The sequence below is a fragment of the Cupressus sempervirens genome, chromosome 1 (assembly GCF_028749045.1).
Source record: "Cupressus sempervirens isolate cs-2001-9-10 chromosome 1, ASM2874904v1, whole genome shotgun sequence".
Classification (NCBI taxonomy): Eukaryota; Viridiplantae; Streptophyta; class Pinopsida; order Cupressales; family Cupressaceae; genus Cupressus; species Cupressus sempervirens.
The window spans coordinates 879,334,675-879,341,877 of NC_143118.1; positions in this window are offsets into that span (position 1 = coordinate 879,334,675).

Here is a 7,203-nt window from a genome sequence, read left to right on the forward strand (position 1 = left end):
GGTCAAAAGATATTCACTGACAAAGTGACCCTTTCAGAATTACCTACGAGTAAACACATTAGAAAACAACAAATTGGGTTTGGATCTGGCTCAAAAAATTGGGCAAACGGGCACGTGAGTTAATGAAAACTGGGGTGTTCATTCTCTTTTATGAGGTGAATATGAATATGTGATTTGGGTTTTTTGACGAATCATAGGGCGCGAATGGCGAACGTTCAAAGTAGGTTACTCAAAATTTTGCAGATTGAAACAATGGCAAAAAATGATGTTTTTGCAAATGGAATTGACCTGGAAAAGTGTGCAAATGGATTCGTCAAAGCTTGCAAACTGACGCACTTGAATAATTTTCAGTGGAAAACACTGGGGTATAATCCATTTGATTAAACCAATCACAGATTAGGAATTATAACATCATGAACAGGGGTTCCGATAAATCTGCAAATGCTGACACCAGTAAAACTTTAGAAATTCCATTTGGAATCGCGTTTGAAAACTAGTCAAACAGATTTGTCAAGACTTGAACATTGAAACATAAGAAGTCTCTGATGTCTTCAATGTAATGCAAAAAGAGTTTTGGCATTTTGGTCAACCGGTCAAAAGTTACAGCACGTCAAACAGAGCTTTCTAGAAATGTGTGCAAAGTGCAAATGAATGAAAATAGTAAATGACCAACTTTGAGGGATTCAAAACCTAGTCAAACGAACTCGAAACGAATTGAAATTTGAAACATAGGTTCTTAGGTATGGACACTAGACACTCCTAATGTGGTAGGTCATGACACAATTCTGGGTGCAAAATATTCAACAACAAACACAACCTCCTGTCGTCGTTTAATAGTAGGGCAGAATTGCAAATTTGACAAATGCTCGAAACAGGACTTCGCCAGATAGCTCAGAATGATGATTTATCTTCATAGAAAAGGTAGACACACCAAAAGCAAGGTGTTAGAAACATTAAACACCTAATGGGCTTCAATGGAACAACCGGGTACAACCAGGTACATATGCATTTTAAAAGCATTTATAGGCCTGAATTTTTCAATAGTGCTCAAAATTGACCATGCAATTTTGAGCACCAATAGGTTGGAGTAGTTGTTGATGCTATTGATTAGAAAACTTAAGTAGGAGTCTAAGAAGAGTTGTGAAGATGTAAAGAGTGATTTCTTGAAGACATAGATGACAATGAAGGTTAGTCAGTGGATCAACATGTGAGCCAAACTATGATCTGTATTTGCAAAGTGAGCTATATTAGTCAGATCAAACCTACTATTACTTGATAACCATTATATTAGTATCAAAATCCTATAATCAAGGTTGACCTAACAGTCATATATAAATCCTTTAATCAAGGTGGCATTCTAATGGAATGTTTTAAAGTCCTCTAACAAGGCCACTCTTAATAGGGTGATTAAATCCTTTAACAAGGTCACATTTAATAGTGTGTTTTATAACCTTTAAAAGGGTTGGGTCATAACATATCTCACTTTAGAAAAGTGAAAATATTGGTGATTTTTTCCAAATTGGGTTTCCACTTTAAATCCTAGTATCAAACTTGTATTGATGCTATGTGTGATGATTTATTATTAATGTTTTACATTCTACAAGTTTTTAATTATTTGGACAGTGGACTGCTAGTTGAATTTATTAATAATCTACTATAGAGGCCAAGCTAATGGATGCTTAGATTTGAAGTAGTTTGAAGTATTTGATTGTTGAATTAGTGCATATGGACCTTGGATAAATGATTCACGCCCTCTAAGTTATTATAAAAATTCTAACAATTAGTATTAGGGCATTAATGTATGTAAAGAAATGTCTGAAGGTACTTGAAACTAAAGACCTAGATGTACAAAAAAGAGGTGCCAAGGTTGAACAAAGAGAAATCCCCTTCATTGCAAAGTTGACATAGCTACATCAGATAGGAATTGGAGATGATGTAATACACTTTGTGGATAATGCATATGTAGAGATAATAGTTCTTCCTCTGATAGCTCAGAAACTAAAAGAGAAACAAGAACATAAGTAGTGTATGTTGGAGATTGCATCATCCCTAGGCTACGCCAAGTTTGATGACATAAAAGATAGTTTAAAAAAAAGGAAATGTAGGATACATTGCAAACCATCTATGGAGGAGACAAAAATATCTTGAGAGAAAAATTAGAAATCTTGAGAGGTAAGTTTTATGAAATGAGAATGATAGTTGTGAAAGAATCAAAGAGGTTGTTAATTCCATAAGAGGAGAAAATAGAAAGAATGATGATGAGACTATGATCAACAAGGTATTGAGAACTATACTTCCTATTTATGCTATTAGGGTTTTTGCAATACAAGAATTAAGATGTAATCCTAAAAATAACCTAACTTTAGAAGGTGTGATCGGTATGGTTAATCTTTTATAATGTCAAGTTTTGATAATTTCACCCCTACCATTGTTGAATATGCTTGTAAATCACAATTGGTTCTTAGTAAGAAAGGAAAAGGAAAACATGTGAAAAGTGACAGTGATGTTTCTAATAATGAACTTGATGAGCTTGAAGTAATTATGGCTAGAAGACTTCCAAGAGGAAAAAAAATATAAAGGTAAACTTATTTAATATGTTTTTCATGTAATAAAGTTGGTCATACTGTTACAAGATATCTTGATAGAGAAGACATAGATGAAAGAAGGAAAAAAAAGAAAAAAAGAAAAAGATATGATAGAAACAATAGAAGAAACAAGGACTACAAAGACAAAGGTAAATAATCTTGTTACATTATTGAAGAAGAAAATGATAATGAATCTAAAAGTTATGATGAAGTAGTCTATGTTGTTATGAAATAAGATTTTGATAAAGATGAGAAAACTATATTAATCTCATATGTGAGTAAAGATGATAGGTAGGTAATTGATAGTGGTTGTTCACATCACATGACTAGTGATAAAAGTAAATTTGAAACCATGGAACCATACAAAGGTAGTTGTGTTAAGTTTGGTACTGATGCACCATGTCTTGTGAAAGGTAAAGGATTAATACAATTGACTGATAAGATCAAGTGTGACAATGTTTATTGGTTGAAGCTATAACTCATTAAGTGTTTCACAGTTGAACAAATCAAGATACATAGTTGAATTCCATCACAAGAACACCAAGATATTTGATGCTACTAGTGAACTAATTAGAAGTGGTGGTCAAACAAAAGGCAACTTGTTCTATTTGGATTTATCTGATGAGACATGTTTATTTGCACAATATGAAGACATTTGGTTATGGCATAAGAGGTTATGTCATCTGAACTTTGACAGTTTGGAAAGCATTAGTAAGATTAAAAGAATAATAAATTTTCCAAAATTGAAGAAACATGATAATGCTTTGTGTAAAAAATGTCAATTGAGAAAATGACAAAGTCTAGTTTCAAGAGCAAGACATACTCATCTAATGGTATTTTGAAACTGGTTCATACTAGTTTTTATGGACCTATTAGTGTTCAATTCAATTATGGAGAAAAATATTTCATTTTATTTGTTGATGACCATTTTAGAATGATGTTTGTGATGTTTCTTAAAGAAAAATATGATGCTTTTCAATTGTTTAAGTGGTATTTGTCCAAAGTTGAAAAGGAAATAGGTAAGAGTCTAAAATTCTTGAGAAATGAGAGGTGGATAATTAATCTCTAATGACTTCAATATATTCTACAATGATAGAGGAATAAAAAGGTAGATGTTAGCACCTAGGATCCCTCCTCAAAATGGAATAGTTGAAAATAGAAATAGGTCAATCATGGACTGTGCTAGAACACTAATGATGGAGAATAACGTGTCACAAAAAACATTGGAGAGAAGTTGTAAGTACAACAATTTATACTTTGAATATAGTGCAAGTCAAGAAAGGCACAAATGTTACACCCCTTTGAGTTTTGGTATGGATATTCACCTAATGTAAAGTATTTTAATTTTTTTGGAAGAAAATGTTATATACTAAAAGATAATAGAAATGGAAAACTTGATGCTAAGAGTGATGAAAGCATATTTCTAGGATATTCCACTAAGAGAAAAGCTTGTAAGTGTTTGAACTCTAACACTAACAAAGTCATGAAAATTACAAATGTGAAATTTGATGAATATGAAAAAAATAATGAAGTTGAATGCAAGAAAAAACTTGAAGATTACAAAACATTCATTTATGTGAATGAAGGTGTTCCTTGCACCCTACTTGAGAAAGAAAACAAAGCTACAAATTAGCAACAAAATGGGAATATTGAGTTGCAACAATAGGTTGTCAAGGAATAGTAGAATGATCTCAAGGTACATGTAAAAAAAGTTGAACATTAAGAAGACAATGTCAAGAAAGTAGAACCTCAACTAAAACCTAAACAAGAGTGAGAAAATGACCTTGAAATCCCTTTTCAAGAAGAACCTATAGAAGAAGAGAGAAGAAAATAACTTGTATTAGCAAAGTATGTGAGAAGATACCATGCACTTGAGAAAAATATTGGTAATTTTTAGAGTAATTAGATCATTCCTAATTAACTCTATTTCACTTCACTAAACTTTAGGTATATAATAATTAATTCTTTTATTAATTATTATCAAGCAACCTAGGTTTTACCTATTAGGGTTTTGATCTTCTTTTATAAGGATTGATCTCTTTGTAATTCATTGATTCACATTTTATTATATCAATCTCTCTTTTTTCTCATCAAGAATGTCTCACTTATGGATTTGGTAATTCCAACCTCCATAGCTTTTGTTTCTCTCTTTATGTGATAGGTGTTTGCATGCAGGCGATACTTGGGAGTTGTGGGGTTGATCTTTCATCAACTTCAACATGATATTAAAGCTCCAGATCTTCATGCCCCTATTTTGTTTATGAGAGGTTTGGCTTGGATTTTAGATCTATGTTTTTTTCTTTCAAAGGGTGTCATTTTTTAGAGGATGTTTGTATTGGATTTGGGGGGTCACCCTTTTTTGGTGCACTTTGAGCCCAAATAGACCTCACCATTGAGCTTAGAGTGCCCAAAAACCCCTATTTTCATGTAGAATTTATCTAATTTGGACACAATTGGAATCGAGGTAGCCATTTTGTGATTTTCGATTTAAAAAATGAAATTTTTTGGCAAGGAAATCAATATTTTTTGGTACAAAAATTGATGTTTTCAAGCCCGAAAATCAAGATATTTTTTCTCAAAAATATATTTTTTGGTGTGGAAATCAAGATTTTTTGGTGCAAAAATCACAATTTTTGGCATGAAAATCAAGCATGCTTCTTGAGGCATTTTGGCATAGATCTCGAGGCATTTCTCTTTTATTTTTCCCTTCTAACTCTTTTTTTACCTACCCATTTATTTTGGTCATAACTTGCTCTCATTTTGACTCCATTTTTTACAAATAAGATATCAGCAAAAAGTTGATTTTGAGCCCATCATGATGGTGCATTTTATTTGGACTTTTGATATTGTTTGGTTTCCATTTTATGCAATCAAATTAAAAGGTTCTATTTTGGACTCTAGGAAACATATCTTGAGACATTTTATTTTCCAGATTCTACTCCAAGCACATCACATTCAATTTTTTTGTGTTTTTGCATTTTGGTGGATATCTTTGCTATTTCAGGTCTGGAGATTGATTTTGTTGTTTCAAATAACTTTTCATGGGTTTTACTATCTCTTGTATCAGCCTTAAATCTCTTTTGGTCTTATTTTGACATCCTTTTTTAGTATTTTTTCAAATGCACTGAGATAAAGTGTCGCTTTATTGGATTTTGTGATCTTGAACATCTTTGTGTTTTATTGTATTTGCACTACATTATAAATGCCTTGGGCGGTTTCATGTTGGCCATATTTATAATCTTCCTTTGTTAAGTGAGTGTTTCTTCCATGACATTATCCTCATGATGTGTTGATGAAATGTGCCATTATAGGTGTTTGTACTTCTTTTACACTCTCAATGTTCCCGATTCTTCTTTCTGTAGGAGATATTGCATTTAATTTCAATGTTCACATCTTACCTCTTAACATTACAGGGGGGTTATGTTGGTTCTATTGCTTTCTTGGTTTGATGGAGTGAGCTATATATTTAGTATTTGATCCTATGTATTAGGTGATTCTAGTGGTTGGATACCTATTCATTTAAGTGAGATGGATCATTTAACATATAGACATTCTTTCGATCCATTTTTTGGAGGCCACGAAGATACCTTCCATCTTCGATTGATCAACTCTTCAAACTTAGTCTTCTCTACCTGCTCATGCTCTATATAGTGGAGGTTCTTCAAATCAACAATATGGCAGTGTTTGTAGCTTCATGCTTTAGTGGTGTTCCTCATGATCATCTTTTGGTCCCATATTTGGGGACATTCCCTAACTTGGAGGATTATTTAGTCCTTCATTGGCTCTTTTCAACATTTTTCCCATCTATTTTTGGAGTAGGGGTTTTCCCATGTGGTTTTCTCTATTTCTCCTCTTTTTAGAGATTTGGTTGTTCTTGAGTACCTCATCAGCCCTTGTTGTTGGGACCCAATTCTACTTTTAGTAGTAGTTTCTAGATTTTTAGCTACTCCCTAAGTTTATCTTAAGGGGGGTTGTCAAAGTAATTAGATATTTCTTAATTAACTCTATTTCACTTAAGCTAAACTTTAGGCATATAATAATTAATGCTTTTATTAATCTTTATCATACAATCTAGGTTTTACTTGTTAGGGCTTTGATCTCTTTGTAATTTATTAATTCACTTTTGATTATAACAATCTCTTTTTTCTATGGATCTGGGAATTTCAGCCTCCATAGCTTTTGCTTCTATCTTTATGTGATAGGTGTTTGCATGCAGGTAATTCTTGGGAGTTGTGGGGTTGATCTTTCATAAAATTCAATAGTAGCAAAGAATATGGAGTTATGAAAAGGAAAAGACTCAGAAGTAATGCACATTTAATTTTTGATTTTAAACCTAAATCAATAAAAGATGCTTTAGAAAATAAGGATTGGATTCAAGAAATGAATGAAGAAATTGAGAAGAACAAAACCTAGACACTAGTACCTAGACCCAAGGAAAAAATGTTATTGGAACAAATTGGGTATTCAAGAACAAGCTAAATGAAAAAGGTTAAGTCATAAGGAATAAGGTTGGACTAATATGCAAAGGATATGCAAAAGAAGAAGGAATTGAATATGGGGAAACATTTTCCACAATTACAAGATTAGGAGTTAGAACACTACTTTCCTATTATACTTA